Raw genomic sequence first — 17466 nt, 5'->3', positions numbered from 1 at the left:
GTTCAAGAGAAGAAACCCAAGTCTGGACCTAAGCTTGAGACTGAGTGCTTCTACTGCAAACAGAGTGGTCACTGGAAGCGGAACTGCCCCAAGTATTTGGCTGATAAGAAGGATAGCAAGGTGAACAAAGGTATATGTGATATACATGTTATTGATGTGTACCTTAGCAGAGCTCGCAGTAGCACCTGGGTATTTGATACTGGTTCTGTTGCTAATATTTGCAACTCAAAACAGGGACTACGGATTAAGCGGACACTGGCTAAGGACGAGGTGACGATGCGCGTGGGAAATGGTTCCAAAGTCGATGTGATCGTCGTCGGCACGCTACCTCTACATCTACCTTCGGGATTAGTTTTAGACCTGAATAATTGTTATTTGGTGCCAGCGTTGAGCATGAACATTATATCTAGATCTTGTTTGATGCGAGATGGTTATTCATTTAAATCTGAGAATAATGGTTGTTCTATTTATATGAGTAATATCTTTTATGGTCATGCACCCTTGAAGAGTGGTCTATTTTTGATGAATCTCGATATTAGTGATACACATATTCATAATGTTGAAGCCAAAAGATGCAGAGTTAATAATGATACTGCAACTTATTTGTGGCACTGCCGTTTAGGTCATATTGGTGTAAAGCGCATGAAGAAATTCCATACAGATGGACTTTTGGAATCACTTGATTATGAATCACTTGGTACTTGCGAACCATGCCTCATGGGCAAGATGACTAAAACGTCGTTCTCCGGAACTATGGAGTGAGCAACAGATTTATTGGAAATCATACATACTGATGTATGTGGTCCAATGAATATTTAAGCTCGCGGCGGGTATCGTTATTTTCTCACCTTCACAGATGATTTAAGCAGATATGGGTATATCTACTTAATGAAACATAAGTCTGAAACATTTGAAAAATTCAAAGAATTTCAGAGTGAAGTTGAAAATCTTCGTAACAAGAAAATAAAGTTTCTACGATCTGATCGTGGAGGAGAATATTTGAGTTACGAGTTTGTTTACATTTGAAACAATGCGGAATGGTTTCGCAACTCACGCCACCCGGAACACCACAACATAAAGGTGTGTCCGAACGTCGTAATCGCACTTTACTAGATATGGTGCGATCTATGATGTCTCTTACTGATTTACCGCTATTGTTTTGGGGTTATGCTTTAGAGACGGCCGCATTCACATTAAATAGGGCACCATCAAAATCCGTTGAGACAACGCTTTATGATCTATGGTTTGGCAAGAAACCAAAGTTGTCGTTTCTTAAAGTTTGGGGTTGCGATGTGTATGTGAGAAAACTTCAACATCATAATCTCGAACACAAATCAGAGAAATGTGTCTTCATAGGATACCCAAAGGAAACTGTTGGGTACACCTTCTATCACAGATCCGAAGGCAAGACATTCGTTGCCAAGAATGGATCCTTTCTAGAGAAGGAGTTTCTCTCGAAAGAAGTGAGTGGGAGGAAAGTAGAACTTGATGAGGTAACTGTACCTGCTCCCTTATTGGAAAATAATTCATCACAGAAATCAGTTCCTGTGACGACTACACCAATTAGTGAGGAAGCTAATGATATTGATCATGAAACTTCAGATCAAGTTACTACCGAACCTCGTAGGTCAACCAGAATAAGATCCGCACCAGAGTGGTACGGCAATACTATTTTGGAGGTCATGTTACTTGAACATGACGAACCTACGAACTATGAGGAAGTGATGATGAGCCCAGATTCCGCAAAATGGCTTGAGGCCATGAAATCTGAGATGAGATCCATGTATGAGAACAAAATATGGACTTTGGTTGACTTGCCGGATGATCGGCAAGCCATCGAGAATAAATGGATCTTCAAGAAGAAGACTGACTCTGATGGTAATGTAACTATCTACAAAGCTCGACTTGTTGCAAAAGGTTTTCGACAAGTTCAAGGGGTTGACTACGATGAGACTTTCTCACCCGTAGCGATGCTTAAGTCTGTCCGAATCATGTTAGCAATTGCCGCATTTTATGATTATGAAATATGGCAAATAGATGTCAAAACTGCGTTTCTGAATGGATATCTGGAAGAAGAGTTGTATATGATGCAACCATAAGGTTTTGTTGATCCAAAAGATGCTAACAAAGTGTGCAAGCTCCAGCGATCCATTTATGGACTGGTGCAAGCCTCTCGGAGTTGGAATAAATGCTTCGATAGTGTGATCAAAGAATATGGTTTTATATAGACTTTTGGAGAAGCCTATATTTACAAGAAAGTGAGTGGGAGCTCTGTAGCATTTCTGATATTATATGTAGACGACATATTGTTAATTGGAAATGATACAGAATTTCTGGATAGCATAAAAGGATACTTGAATAAAAGTTTTTCAATGAAAGACCTCGGTGAAGCTGCTTACATATTGGGCATCAAGATCTATAGAGATAGATCAAGACGCTTAATTGGACTTTCACAAAGCACATACCTTGATAAAGTTTTGAAAAAGTTCAAAATGGATCAGGCAAAGAAAGGATTCTTGCATGTATTACAAGGTGTGAAGTTGAGTCAAACTCAATGCCCGACCACTGCAGAAGATAGAGAGAAAATGAAAGATGTTCCCTATGTTTCAGCCATAGGCTCTATCATGTATGCAATGCTATGTACCAGACCATACTATGCTTAGCAATAAGTTTGGCAGGGAGGTACCAAAGTAATCTAGGAGTGGATCACTAGACAGCGGTCAAGAACATCCTGAAATACCAGAAAAGGACTAAGGAAATGTTTCTCGTTTATGGAGGTGACAAAGAGCTAGTCGTAAATGGTTACGTCGATGCAAGCTTTGACACTGATCTGGACGATTCTAAATCGCAAACCGGATACGTATTTATATTAAACGGTGGAGCTGTCAGTTGGTGCAGTTCTAAACAAAGCATCGTGGCGGGATCTACATGTGAAGCGGAGTACATAGCTGCTTCGGAAGTAGCAAATGAAGGAGTCTGGATGAAGGAGTTCATTTTCGATCTAGGTGTCATACCTAGTGCATCGGGACCAATGAAGATCTTCTGTGACAATACTGGTGCAATTGCCTTGGCAAAGGAATACAGATTTCACAAGAGGACCAAGCACATCAAGAGATGCTTCAATTCCATCCGAGGCCAAGTCCAGGTGGGAGACATAGAGATTTGCAAGATACATACGGATCTAAATGTTGCAGACCCATTGACTAAGCCTCTTCCACGAGAAAAACATGATCAGCACCAAGACTCCATGGGTGTTAGAATCATTACTGTGTAATCTAGATTATTGACTCTAGTGCAAGTGGGAGACTGACGGAAATATGCCCTAGAGGCAATAATAAAGTTATTATTTATTTCCTTATCTCATGATAAATGTTTATTATTCATGATAGAATTGTATTAACCGGAAACATGATACATGTGTGAATACATAGACAAACTGAGTGTCACTAGTATGCCTCGACTTGACTAGCTCGTTTATCAAAGATGGTTATGTTTCCTAGCCATGGACAAAGGGTTGTCATTTGATTAACGGGATCACGTCATTAGGAGAATGATGTGATTGACTTGACCCATTCAGTTAGCTTAGCACTTGATCGTTTAGTATGTTGCTACTGCTTTCTTCATGACTTATACATGTTCCTATGACTATGAGATTATGCAACTCCCATTTACCGGAGGAACATTTTGTGTGCTACCAAACGTCACAACGTAACTGGGTGATTATAAAGGTGCTCTACAGGTGTCTCCAAAGGTACTTGTTCGGTTGGCGTATTTCGAGATTAGGATTTGTCACTCCGATTGTCGGAGAGGTATCTCTGGGCCCTCTCGGTAATACACATCACTATAAGCCTTGCAAGCAATGTGACTAATGAGTTAGTTGCGAGATGATGTATTACATAACGAGTAAAGAGACTTGCCGGTAATGAGATTGAACTAGGTATTGTGATACCGACGATCAAATCTCGGGCAAGTAACATACCGATGACAAAGGGAACAACGTATGTTGTTATGCGGTTTGACCGATAAATGTCGGGGAAGCTGATCCACGAACACCTGTGGGACCGGCGGACCGAGCCCCTTTCGGTTCGGCGGGGGGCGGAGGTCGCACGAAGAGCAGATCGAGGCGAAGCACAAGAGCAGTTTACCCAGCTTCGGAGCTCTCCGGAGAGATAATACTCCTATTGCTGCTTGTCTGATTGTATTGTGTTCTTGCTCTAGAGAGCTAAGTGTTTTCTGGCTTCGAAATGATCCGATCCTTCCGAACCAGTCGAACCGAACCCCCCTACGTTGCGCATGGGCCTCCTTTTATATGCACAAGGGGTCACCGACAGGTGGCAACGCAGAGAAGGGTAAAAATGTAAAACGAGAGGTGGTTGGTACAGCTACTTGTACAGTGTTCTCTACCTAACCCTGACGGCAGGGGACAAGGGCATTAAATGCCCGTCTGTGTCGCCCAAACAGTGTAGAAAAGGACCGTCAGGGGCGCCACCGCCTGCCACGATGGCGATCTTGTCAGCATTGCATGCCACCGCTTATCGCTGGCTGCACAGCCTTCTGCCACGCGTGCCTGGAAAGGCCCCCAGGGCGACACGTTGGTGGATGCGCTAGAGCGTGGGCACAGAGTGGCTGCTTGCCGCGGCAAGCGCCTTGCCGCGGTGGTGGTCTTGTCGCGCCCGGAAGCTTGTTGCTCACCGGGCCTTGCCGGGACGCGTGGTGCATCGCGGCAAGTTCCTTGAGATGCCTCGGTTGGCCTTCCCGGCAAGCTCCTCTTGCCGGGGCCTTGTCCTCTTGACTTGAATACTTTGTTCTTGAATGGCTCCAAAGGAGCCACGGAGTACCTTGGCGGTCACCCGGCAAGCCCTTGCCGCGGGGTGCTGCGACTGCCCGTGCACGAGTTTGGGGTACTAGGGTACCCCTACTCTAGTACACCGACAGGAGCCCCCGGGCCTAGGCCACACACGGTGCCGAGCGCTGTTGGGCCAGGCCCAAAACAGGGCATGGGCACGCGCGGCCCGGGTAACGCCGAATCTTGCTCCGTATCCACCGCGCCCTCCCCCAACGGCACGCGCTGAATGCGGCATCATGGGAGAGATCGTGGGGGGTTTCTTTATTCGGAGGGGCGAAACGTCCGCCCCCTCCCTCTTTATAAGCAGGGGAAACAGGGGCAGTTTCCCCACTTCGCCGTTTGTTGCTTCGTCCTCGAAAATCTCCGCCGCTCCCCCTTTCTTCTCAAAGCCGAAAGAGAGCAGCGCTCTGCCCCCCGTCGCCACCAGCACCACCAACGCCGTTGACCTCCCCTGCCACTTCTGCCATGGCTTCGAAAGCCGACAAGGGGAAGGGCGTGAAGTCGGCCGAAGCGCAGCGGCTCACGGCGCTGCGGAAGGAGCGGGCCCTCTTCCCCCCTCAGCTCGGCGCCAAGGAGCTGAGGGAGTACTACTACCTATTCTGGTCGACGGAGACGCGAGCGCACCCGCGCACGAGGGTGCTCCCGGCCACCGCTTCGGCACTGGCGCCAAACGGGTATCCATTCTTCACGTTGTTCTTCTATTGCGGGCTCTGCCCGCCCTTCTCGGAGTTCTTCTGTGATATCATGAACACATACGGGCTCCGCCTCCTAGATTTCACCCCCAACGCCGTCCTGACCATGGCAGTTTTCGCACATCTGTGCGAAAACTTTGTCGGAGTCCACCCAAACGTAGCCCTCTTCCGCCACTTCTTCATGCCCCGAGTCGAGAGAGGAGAGCCCCTTGCCGGAGGAATCGCCTGGATCTCGAGAGTCGGCAAGAAAGAAGCCTATCTGGAGGGAGAGCTTCGCAGCAAATGGGAGGAGTGGAGAGCGGAGTGGTGCTGGATCATTGAGGAGAACCCGCGGCCGTTCACTGCCGTGCACCAAGCCCCAATAGTACGCGGCAATGATTGGAGCAACGTGGCCCCGGAAGACGACAGGCTGAAGATCGCAGTCACCCAAATCCTCCGCCTTAGGCTTGCCGGGCTCACTGTAGGCGCTGTCGGCGCAGATTTCCTTCGCCGCCGCATCGCCCCCCTGCAGGAGAGAGGGAGGCCTGCCTGGGAGTTCAAGAACTCGGCGGACATCATGAGACTGCGCCCGGGCCTTAACTTCAATTTCGCCGTCCTGGAGCTGGATGCAATGCTTCTGGAGCTGTTCAAACGCGACCCTCAGCACCCATTTATGTTGCCAAGGAGCGTAGTCCCATTGTGCAACAATTCTTCACTTGATCGGATCCGCGCGATGATGCCGTTGTGCGATTCTCACGGAATCGCCCCAACTTGGCAAGAGCCGGCGGATGACGTCGTGCGGGCGTTCTTCGACAGCCTGGAGGAAGTGCCGATCCGTGCCGACAAGCAGAAGAGCCTCACCCGTGACACTACCGACGCGGAGCTGCAGCGCATCGCCACTAGGGCGGAAGAGGCTGCGGCGGCAGCCGCCGCGGGCGAGTTCGGGTTCACCGAGGCGGAGGCAGAGGCAGCAGAGGCGGCAAGCCTTGCCGAGCGCAAGGAGTTTGCCGGCAAGGAAGATCTTGCCGGCCCCGAAGCTGAGCCGAGTGAGCCCGGCAAAGAAGAGCCCGAGCCTTCAGACAGCTTGCCGCAAGTGGAGCCCCCGGCAGCACCAAGAAGGCGTCTCCGCAGGGCCGGGGACGCAGCGGGGCGGCAGACGGGTCAACAGCCGCCGAGCCGCGCGACACGCTCTACCGCGGCAAGCACCGTTGTCGCGGGAGCGCCTCACGCCGCTGCGGCAACTGGAGCGGGACCTTCCTGGTCCACCGCCACCGCCCTCGCCAAGCGGGCAAGGGAGCCCACTCCTCCGCCTCGTCGCACCGGAGGCGAGCCGGACTTCGATCTCTCCGCGCTCAGCTCCGATGATGAAGAAGAAGAGTAAGCTTTCCTGCTGTCCTCGTAGTTCTTCAATCTTGTCGCTTTCATTCTGTATCTGACTTGCTTCGATCTGAATCCATTCCTTTTCAGGACGCTGGCCCAGAGAGCGGCGAAGAGGGCCAAGGCCTCGGTGATTGTCATCGAAGACGATCCCACCGTGTCAGCAGGGGGCGTGTCTGAGCCCACCTTGACGGACCTGGCAACCACTCCCCAAAGCAGCCCCCAGCGCAGCCCCCAGCATAAGTTTATAATTTACTTCCCGCCGTCAGGTGCACATGGGTGCTCTTTTCTCTTACTAACATCTTGATTGTTGGATTTGTGTAGGAGCAGAGAAGCCCCACCAGGAGGGCCCGGAAGTCGCCCCTGAAGCGCCATCTGCCTCGATTACGCCGCCAAGGGAGGAATCCCCGGTAAGGGAGCGCTCTCCGGCAAGGGAGAACTCTCCGGCAAGGGCCAATTCTTCGGCAAGGGACGACACCAGTGATCCTCCGGTGGCTGAGACCGCGACCGCAGATCCCAGCACACGTAACCCACTTGCCTAAAAACTTGCCCTTGGGTTTTTGTTTTTCTGATTTTGTTTTTGCATATTTGCTTGACTTCTCTCCCTTCTTCGTTCTTCAGATCCATCCTCCACAGAGCCGATGGAAACCGAAGCCGCTGAAGGGAAGGCCAGCGCTGATGAGCCCGACGGCGAAGAGGCCGCCAAGGCTGCCGCCGCAGAGGCCGACGAGGGATCCGGCAATCGTACTGACGGCCCCGAGGCCGCAGGAGCGCCAGGCGCTGCACCGACCGCCGATCCTCCCGTCGCTGCTGTAGAGCCAGGCTCCGAGGAGCCCCAGCCCGGCGCCTACTTGAAGGCCGGCGATGGCGTCTTCATCAAGCTCCCCTGGGCTTCGAGCTCCAGGGCGCCGGTCGAGGGAGAAAACTTTGACGGAGAGGTGCTTGCTTCCGCCGGGTTGGCGTTGGTTGACGCGCCAAGTAGCAGCGAGGAGCCCGAAGAAGAGAGGCTGCTGCGGAAGCTGACGTCGCTCTACCGTGCCCGACAAGCCAAGTTGGCCTCCCGAGAAGCGCTTGTCGCAAGGGCGGGAGTCGATATTGAGAAGCGCGCGGAGGAGCTCTGGGATCTCAGGCAGGAAGCTCTCCGGAGCTTGGCGGAGGAGCGGGAGCAAGTCGCCGAGGAGAGGAAGGCCTTCCTCCTCGCGAAGGCTGAGGTTGAAGAGCAGCAGCGGCTTGCTGCCGAGAGGCTCTCTGCGCGGGAGGGAGAATTGGCGCAGCGCAAGGTGAACCTTGACAGCCACGAGGAAGAGCTCGCCGCGCGGGAGCAAGCAATTGGCGGCGCTCTCCAAGAAGCAAGGGATGCTGCCGCGGCTGCCGAGGCCGTCAAGAAAGAGCTGGAGGTAAAAGTGGCGCAGCTGGAGGCCAATCTCCGGACGAGCGGCGAGGAGCTCGCCGCGCTCAAGCACGAGCGCGAGAAGGATGCTGTTGTCCACGGTGAGCTGCAAGGTCTTCTCCCGGAGAGGAGCAAGGAGCTCAGCACCGCCAAGGACTCCAACGCGGATCTCGAGCTGAAGCTGGCCACGCTGACGCAGACGCTGGACGCCGCCAAGGAGCGAGAGGTGGCCTTGTCGTAGAAGATCAAGGCCGACGAGGCGCTGCTAGCGAGCATTGCCATAACCCAGAACTCGTTCAGGGAGATGGTGGAGCACTGGACCGAGGGTCTGGTGAATATCGCTGTAGTCATCGACGGGGAGCTGGCGCAGCTAGGGATGGAGGACTTCGGGTACTCTTCCGACGAGCATCTCCAACCCAGCGCCAAGCTCAGCCTGTTCTTCAAGGGCGTGGCGACGGCCCTCCAGCGGCTTCGGGAGAAGATCCCAAAGCAGCTGGCCGACGAGTCGTGCAAGATTTGCGCGGGAGTTCTTCAGAAGGTGCTGGTGAAGGTGGCTTTCCGCAACCCGGGCCTCAACCTCACCAACGTCCTCAGATCCCTGCCGCCCGACGCCGATCTGGAAGCACTCAAGGCCCTTGTCGCACCCATTGTGGACAAGGTGAGCGAGATCAGGAGGGTTGAGGGTGGTCGCGTAGACTAGGCCGCCCGCTTTATCTTTTTCCTTGTCGCTGTTAGTCATGTCATGGGAACAATGTGTCAAAACTGCGACAAGTTATCTTGTAATATAACTTTATTTTGGATGATGATCACTATGTTATTTCCTTTACTAGATCCCTTGCTTTGTATGTTTTTACCCTACGCTTTTAGGGAACTTGTCGGCGCATGCACCCGAGCCGCGAGCGCTGAGTGCGGGACGTCAGCAGCCTGTTGGCGGTGCCGCTCCGACAAGAAACCTTGTCGCGACTAGTTGCAGCACACTTAAGTTGTTGAGCGGACTCGAAACAAAGTAAGGGCGCATCTAGCTACGAGTTGGTTCCTCCGCGCACAGGTTTTCCATACAAAGCACGGTCGTTCGAGGAAGATAACTTAAAAATTAAAAACTAATTGCTCAGACTTTGGCAACTTAGCTTTTCTGTCGTTTGCTTCCCGGCAAGGCGAATCTTCCTTAAACGGCACCTGGCCCACACCATTATCTTCTCCTTCCCCCCCGGCAAACTTGTGTGCGAGGGAACCTTCCTTTCCTTTGTTTGAGAAAAAAGAAAGAAGAGAAAATATAGATATGGGGCCTTTCGGCTCGTTATTGCTTACCAGGGGTAGGTGCTACACAAAGTGTCAGATAAAGCATGCAAGAAAGAATGTAATGCATGAAATCGACAAGATGTGCGGAGCACATGAGCTTTACTTATGCACGGGGTCTGCGCCCGGCTTTGTACAAAGGATTACATGCAACATCAGCAAGACTTGTACAAAAGGAGGTTGCCGGAACAGGTTCCGGCAACCGCGCCCTACGGGTAAAACTTACGAAGATGCTCAATGTTCTAGGAGTTGCTCACCGGAAAGCCATCTTCGGTCTCAAGGCGGATAGCGCCAGGCCTAGTGACTCGTTTCACCCGGTAAGGGCCTTCCCACCTCGGCATCAACTTGTTGGAATTCTTGGCAGACTGAACGCGCCAAAGAACAAGGTCGCCTTCCTCGAAGCTTCTGGCATTAACTTTGCGGCTATGGTAGCGGCACAAAGCTTGCTGGTATCGAGCAGCTCGTACAGCAGCCTGAAGACGATCCTCCTCAAGGAGCAGCGCGTCATCTTGTCACAGCTGCTCTTGCTCAAGCTCATCATAAGCGAGCACTCGAGGTGACCCGTATACGAGTTCCGTGGGGAGAATTGCCTCCGCTCCATAGACTAGAGCGAAAGGCGTCTAGCCAGTGGCTCGATTTGGCGTCGTTCTGATCGACCAAAGAACCACCGGCAGCTCCTCGATCCAGTTTCTTCCGCACCTGCGCAGCCTGTCGAAAGTCCTGGTCTTGAGCCCACGCAGCACTTCAGCATTCACCCTCTCCGCTTGACCGTTGCTTCTCGGATGAGCAACAGAAGCGAAGCAGACCTTAGCGCCAAGGTCTTGGACGTACTGCATGAAGGTGCGGCTCGTAAATTGCGTGCCGTTGTCGGTGATGATCCTGTTAGGGATCCCGAAACGGCAAACAATCGACCTGAAGAACTTAACTGCTGACTGTGCTGTCACCTTCCTCACTGGTTCCACTTCCGGCCACTTCGTGAACTTGTCGATTGCAATGTACAAGTACTCGAAGCCCCTGACAGCTCTGGGGAAGGGGCCAAGGATATCGAGCCCCCAGACCAAAAATGGCTAGGATAAAGGGATCGTCTGGAGAGCTTGAGCTGGTTGGTGAATCTGCTTGGAATGGAACTGGCACGCTTCACACTTGGTTACTTGTGCAGTTGCATCCTGGAGGGCTGTCGGCCAAAAGAAACCTTGCTGGAAAGCTTTGCCGGCAAGTGCTCTTGCGCCAATGTGGTGACCACATATGCCTCCATGTATCTCTGCCAACAGCTTCTGTCCGTCTTCCCGGCAAATACACTTCAATTTCACACCGTTGAGTCTTCTTCTGTACAGTATATTGTCGACAAACTGGTACATACTTGACTGTCGGGCTACTTTTTCCGCTTCTTCTTGCTCTTCGGGAAGTTCTCCTGTCTGAAGGAAACGGACAATTTGCTGTGCCCATGCTGGAGCTTGCGGCTCGACAACAAGGACTAAAGGCACATCTAGTGCTGCGGGAACATCCGCTTCTACGGCGAGAACCTGCGGCTCAGCCGGAGCTTGGTGTTCCCCGGCAAGCTTGCCAGAACAAAGCTTGTCGGGAACGTCTGCTACGACGGAACAAACCATAAGGTTTGCCGGAGCAGAATGCTCCTCAGCACCCTTGGTGTTGATCTTGGGGACCTTGGCGGCGGCTTCGAGGAGCTCTGCCAGAAAGTAGTCTCCAGAGATCATCTTCCTCTTCTTGCTCTATCCAGTTGATGGTGTCACGGATGGTTGAGGCAACTTGAGCACAAAGATCCCTGGTTCCACAGGTAACTTAAGTGTGGCGCACTTTGACAGGCCATCAGCAATGTCATTCTGAGCTCTTGGAACATGTTCCATCTGTAGGCCATCAAAGTGCTCTTCTAGCTTTCTCACTTCATCAACATAAGCTTCATCAACGGAGTCTGATAATTCTTGTTCACTTGGCGGACGACAAGCTGTGAGTCTCCCCTGACAATGAGTTTCTTGATCCCAAGGTCTGCCGCGATCCTGAGACCGGCAAGCAAACCTTCATACTCTGCAGTATTGTTCGTTGCTTGTTCCTTGGGAAAGTGCATCTGGACTACGTACTTGAGGTGCTCTCTGGTGGGTGCGACAAGCAGCACGCCCGCACCGGCGCCTTGCAGCGAGAAGGCACCATCAAAGTACATCAGCCACTCTTTGCTTGCTTCCTTGACGGGGATGCTCGTCTCTGGAATCTCTTCATCTGGTGTTGGCGTCCACTCTGCTATGAACTCCGCCAATGCTCTGCTTTGGATAGTTGAAGTGCTTTCAAACTTGAGACCAAAGCTTGACAGTTCCAGTGCCGACTCGACAATCCTGCCTGTTGCTTCTGGATTTTGCAATATCCTCTTCAACGGAAAGCGAGTGACAACTGCGATCTCATGTGCTTGGAAGTAATGGCGCAGCTTTCTCGAGGCCATGAGAAGGCCAAAAAGCAACTTCTGCACACCAGAGTACCTTGTCCTAGCCCCCTGCAAAAGGGAACTAACATAGTAGACTGGGCACTGCACCATTCTCTTCTGCATCTCCTTATGCGTCTGCGCAGATCCATCTTTGTCGGGACCAGAGCTTGCCGGACCAGAGCTTGTCGGACCAGAGCTTGCCGGTGAAGCCCCCTGCTCGTCGCTGGATGCATCTGCCATGGTTGCTGGCTCATCATCTGCCTCCCTCTCCGCCACTAACGCAGCACTAACCACTTGATTGGTTGCCGCTATATACAGCAGCAACTTCTCTTGTGGCTTAGGTGCGACAAGTGTTGGAGTGGAGGACAGGTATCTCTTCAAGTCCTGCAGCGCAGCCTCCGCTTCCGGAGTCCATTTCATTGGACCTGCCTTTTTCAATATCTTGAAAAATGGCAGGGCGCGCTCAGCAGATCTAGAGATAAACCTGCTGAGAGCAGCCACACAACCGGCAAGTCTTCGTACATCCTTGACGCGCTTTGGTGCTTCAATCTGCTCAATGGCCTTGATCTTGTCGGGATTGGCTTCAGTCCCCCACTGAGACACAAAGAACCCGAGAAGCTTGCCGGAGGGGACTCCAAACACACACTTCTCGGGGTTCAGCTTGAGGTTGATCTAACGCAGATTCGCAAAGGTTTCATCCAAATCTTGGATCAGGGTCGTTTGTCCTTGCTCTTGACCACTATGTCATCCATGTAGGCTTCCACATTTGTGTGCATTTGCGGCTCAAAAGTGTGATGGACTACCCTTGCAAATGTTGAACCAGCATTCTTTAAACCAAAAGGCATCCGTACGAAACAGTATGTGCCACATGGGGTAATGAACGCAGTTTTCTCCTCATCCTCTTCTGCCATGAAGATCTGATGGTATCCTGAGTATGCATCAAGAAATGAAAGCAAGTCACATCCGGCTGTGGAGTCAACAATCTGGTCGATGCGCGGCAAGGGAAATGGGTCTTTGGGACAAGCTTTATTGACATCGGTAAAATCGATACAAAGCCTCCATTTCCCGTTGGCTTTGCGTACGACAACAGGATTGGCCAACTACGTAGGATGGAGCACTCCTCTGACAAGGCCTGCTGCTTCCAACTTTTTGATTTCTTCTGCAATGAATTCTTGGCGCTCCACTGCTTGTTTCCTAACTTTCTGCTTGACGGGCCGCGCATGAGGACAGACGGAAAGATGGTGCTCGATTACTTTCCTGGGAACACCGGGGATGTCAGACGGTTGCCACGCAAACACGTCGACGTTCGCCCGCAGGAAAGCAACGAGTGTGCTTTCCTATTTAGGATCGAGCGTGGCACTGATGGTGAAGGTACCACCAGTGCCATCCTCCTTGGCGGACACCTTCTTGGTCTCTGGTGGAGCTGCCATTGCCTTCTCACACTTGCCGGTGGAGCTCGATGGTGCGTCCTCGATGGTAGCGCAGTACTCCGAAGAGGTGCGCTTGCCGGAGTGGGCATTAGAACTCTTGTCGGACTTGGTCTTCTTCTTCCCCCCGGGGGCTTCAGCGGCAAGTGACTTGCGATCTGTTGCGGCCGTTGCCTCCCGGTAGATCTTGTCGGCGCAGATAAAAGCATCCTTCTTGTCGCCAGGGACAGAGATGACGCTTATCGGGCCTGGCATCTTCAGTACGTTGTATGCATAATGAGAGGCTGCCATGAATTTGGCAAGTGCTGGACGACCGAGTATCCCATTGTAAGGCAATGGGAAGTCAGCGACGTCAAAAATGACCCTCTCAGTCCTGAAGTTCAGCTCGCTGCCAAATGTTACCGGCAATGTGATCTTTCCCTTCGGCTTGCTCCTTCCCGGATTGATTCCTTGAAATGTGCCGGTGTCTTCGAGCTCGCTGTCAGGGATCTGGAGTTTCTGGAGCACCGCGGAGGAGATCAGGTTCAAGCCGGCCCCGCCGTCAACTAGCATCTTTGTGACCTTGAGGTTGCGAATAGTTGGTGAAACCAACATCAGTAAGCACCCGACCGCAGTTATACGATCTGGGTGGTCCTCAATATCAAAGATGATAGGCGTGCTGGACCATTTCAGAGGCATGCGCGACTCGACGGGTGGTTCTGCCGCATTGACTTCCTGCACCCATTGTTTGAGCTGGCGGTGTGAAGTATGCAGAGAAGCACCGCCATCAACGCACAGGACCTCTGTGGCTTTCTGGAACTCCTGCTCATCGGTCTCGTCATCATCGATATCTTCGTCGTCGTCATCATCTTCACCCTTGTCGCGGCCGCGGGGAGGTCTGTCTCCTTGCCGCTGCTTGGCCTTGCTGCGGCGTCCTCCTTGGCCGGGACGTTTCTTGCCGGATCCTCCAGCACCTTCCTGGGCTTTCTTCTTGTCGCGCCGCTCGTATTCAGCCTTCTGCTGCTCAACAAGCTGCTCGACTTTCTTGCAGCTCTGGAGATCATGGCCCTTGGTGCGGTGGATTTTGCAGTACTGCTTGTTGGAGCCGTCCTGCTTGTCGGCGACCGCCACAGCCTCCGCGGCAATCTCCTTGCCGGAGCCACCAGCTTTGGCTTTCTTGGCGCCACCTCCGTTGCCGGACTGCTCGACAACTAGCACCTCTTTGCCTTTCTTCTTTCTGTTATTCCGCCGCCGGTTTTTCCTTGCCGGGGCAGTATCCTCACTGTCAGATCCTCCTGCTCCTATATTCTCTCCGGGGAGTCTCCTCCCTTCCTCAGCACGTGCACACTTGTCGGCCAGGGCATATAGCTCACTGACATCTCTGATCTTGCACATCGCCATCTCCTCCCGCATCCTGCGGTTCCGCACGTTCTGATGGAACGCGCTGATTACCGCAGCAGGGTGGATGTCTGGGATGTTGTGCTGCACGTTGCTGAATCTCTGTATGTACTTGCGCAGGGGCTCTCCTTCCTTCTGAGCGAGCAGGTGAAGGTCACTCTCTTGGCCATGAGGCTTGTGGCCGCCTGTGAAGGCGCCGACAAACTGATGGCACAGGTCAGCCCAGGAGGATATGGAGTTGTCCGGCAAATGCATGAGCCAGGATCTGACATTGGGCTTGAGCACCAGTGGGAAGTAGTTGGCAAGGATCTTGTCGTCTCGCCCCCCGGCAGCTTGCACCGCGATGGTGTAGATGCTGAGGAACTCTGACGGGTGCGTCTTGCTGTCGTACTTCTCCGGTACATCTGGCTTGAAATTCTTCGTGCTGGGCCACTGGACCTGCCGCAGCTCACGAGTGAACGCAGGGCAACCTACCGCGTACGGCAAGTCACCTGGTTCCCCTGGCGCATGCATGTCAACAGAGGGCCCAGCGCGCTTGTCGGATTGACGTCGCGCTTCTCTTCGGCGCTCGATGCAAGTACGAGCATCTTCCTGTTGTCTATCTTGAAGAACTTGGCGCTGATCGCGACGAGCTCGTGGATCTGACGATGCGGTGGAGTCGCTGTCGAGGTGGATCCGGCGAGTCGGCGATCTTGGCCTTCGGGGTGGAGAGTGCACGGTGGTTGCACCATCACCAGTTTTGTCGCCGTCAGCTCGCACCTGGCAACCCTGCCATGGCAACGATGTGCTCGGTTGCCGTGGAGTGTCACTGTTGGCGAAGCCGATGAGACGGTGGCCCTCCATTCATCGATCTTGTCCGACGTCGGAGGGTAATCCAGGAGCAGTTGAGCTCGCGCTAAAGCTTCCGCTGGAGTGGTGGGCGGCAGTGGCGAACGGCGCGAGGAGCGGGATGTGCTCGGACTCCTAACTATGTTAGAAGGAGCAGTATCCCGTCCAAGCGACCGTGGCTCACTCGTGCCAGCATGTTGGTGTGCATGCTGGTCTTGAGCGCCTCGAGACCCACCAGCTTGATCTTGGTACAACAAGCGTATGGTACTACGAATACCATGACGCTGTCGGTCCTGCGCCTCCTGAGAGGGACGCGGCGGGTGCGAAGACACCAAGGTTTGTGCAGCCTTGTCCTTGGACCTAGCAGCACCGTGAGCTTCCTCGTCGATGTCTGTTCTTCCACCAGCGTCAACCCCACCACCCGTTTGCTCCGGTGGCGGTGAGATCGACGCGGACGGAGCAGCTGCCTCCGAAGCCTTCTTCTTCAGTGGCATGTTGATGAAGAAAATGAAGATCTAGCTCATGTGAACACCGGATCAGGTTCACACAATCTCGACGCCCCCTACCTGGCGCGCCAAAGATGTCGGGGAAGCTGATCCACAAACACCTATGGGACCGGCGGACCGAGCCCCTTTCGGTTCAGCGGGGGGCGGAGGTCGCACGAAGAGCAGATCGAGGCGAAGCACACGAGCAGTTTACCCAGCTTCGGAGCTCTCCGGAGAGATAATACTCCTACTGCTGCTTGTCTGATTGTATTGTGTTCTTGCTCTAGAGAGCTAAGTGTTTTCTGGCTTCGAAATGATCCGATCCTTCCGAACCAGTCGAACCGAACCCCCCCTACATTGCGCATGGGCCTCCTTTTATATGCACAAGGGGTCACCGACAGGTGGCAACGCAGAGAAGGGTAAAAATGTAAAACGAGAGGTGGTTGGTACAGCTACTTGTACAGTGTTCTCTACCTAACCCTGACGGCAGGGGACAAGGGCATTAAATGCCCGTCTGTGTCGCCCAAACAGTGTAGAAAAGGACCGTCAGGGGCGCCACCGCCTGCCACGATGGCGATCTTGTCAGCATCGCATGCCACCGCTTACCGCTGGCTGCACAGCCTTCCGCCACGCGTGCCTGGAAAGGCCCCCAGGGCGACACGTTGCTGGATGCGCTGGAGCGTGGGCACAAAGTGGCCGCTTGCCGCGGCAAGCGCCTTGCCGCGGTCGTGGTCTTGTCGCGCCCGGAAGCTTGTTGCTCACCGGGCCTTGCCGGGACGCGTGGTGCGTCGCAGCAAGTTCCTTGAGATGCCTCGGTTGGCCTTCCCGGCAAGCTCCTCTTGCCGGGGCCTTGTCCTCTTGACTTGAATACTTTGTTCTTGAATGGCTCCAAAGGAGCCATGGAGTACCTTGGCGGTCACCCGGCAAGCCCTTGTCGCGGGGCGCTGCGACTGCCCGTGCACGAGTTCGGGGTACTAGGGTACCCCTACTCTAGTACACCGACAACAAAGATCTTCGTAGAATATGTAGGAGCCAATATGAGCATCCAGGTTCCGCTATTGGTTATTGACCGGAAACAGTTCTCGGTCATGTCTACATAGTTCTCGAACCCGTAGGGTCCGCACGCTTAAGGTTTCGATGACAGTTATATTATGAGTTTATGAGTTTTGATGTACCAAAGTTTGTTCGGAGTCCCAAATGTGATTACGGACATGAAGAGGAGTCTTGAAATGGTCGAGACATGAAGATTGGTATATTGGACGACTATATTCGGACACCGGAATGAGTTTCGGAGGTTATCGGATATATACCGAATAACCGGGGGGTTACCAGAACCCC

The sequence above is a fragment of the Triticum dicoccoides genome, chromosome 2B, assembly GCF_002162155.2.
Source record: "Triticum dicoccoides isolate Atlit2015 ecotype Zavitan chromosome 2B, WEW_v2.0, whole genome shotgun sequence".
Taxonomy (NCBI): Eukaryota; Viridiplantae; Streptophyta; class Magnoliopsida; order Poales; family Poaceae; genus Triticum; species Triticum dicoccoides.
The sequence above is the reverse complement of the archived record's forward strand: the minus strand, read 5'-3'. Positions refer to the sequence as shown.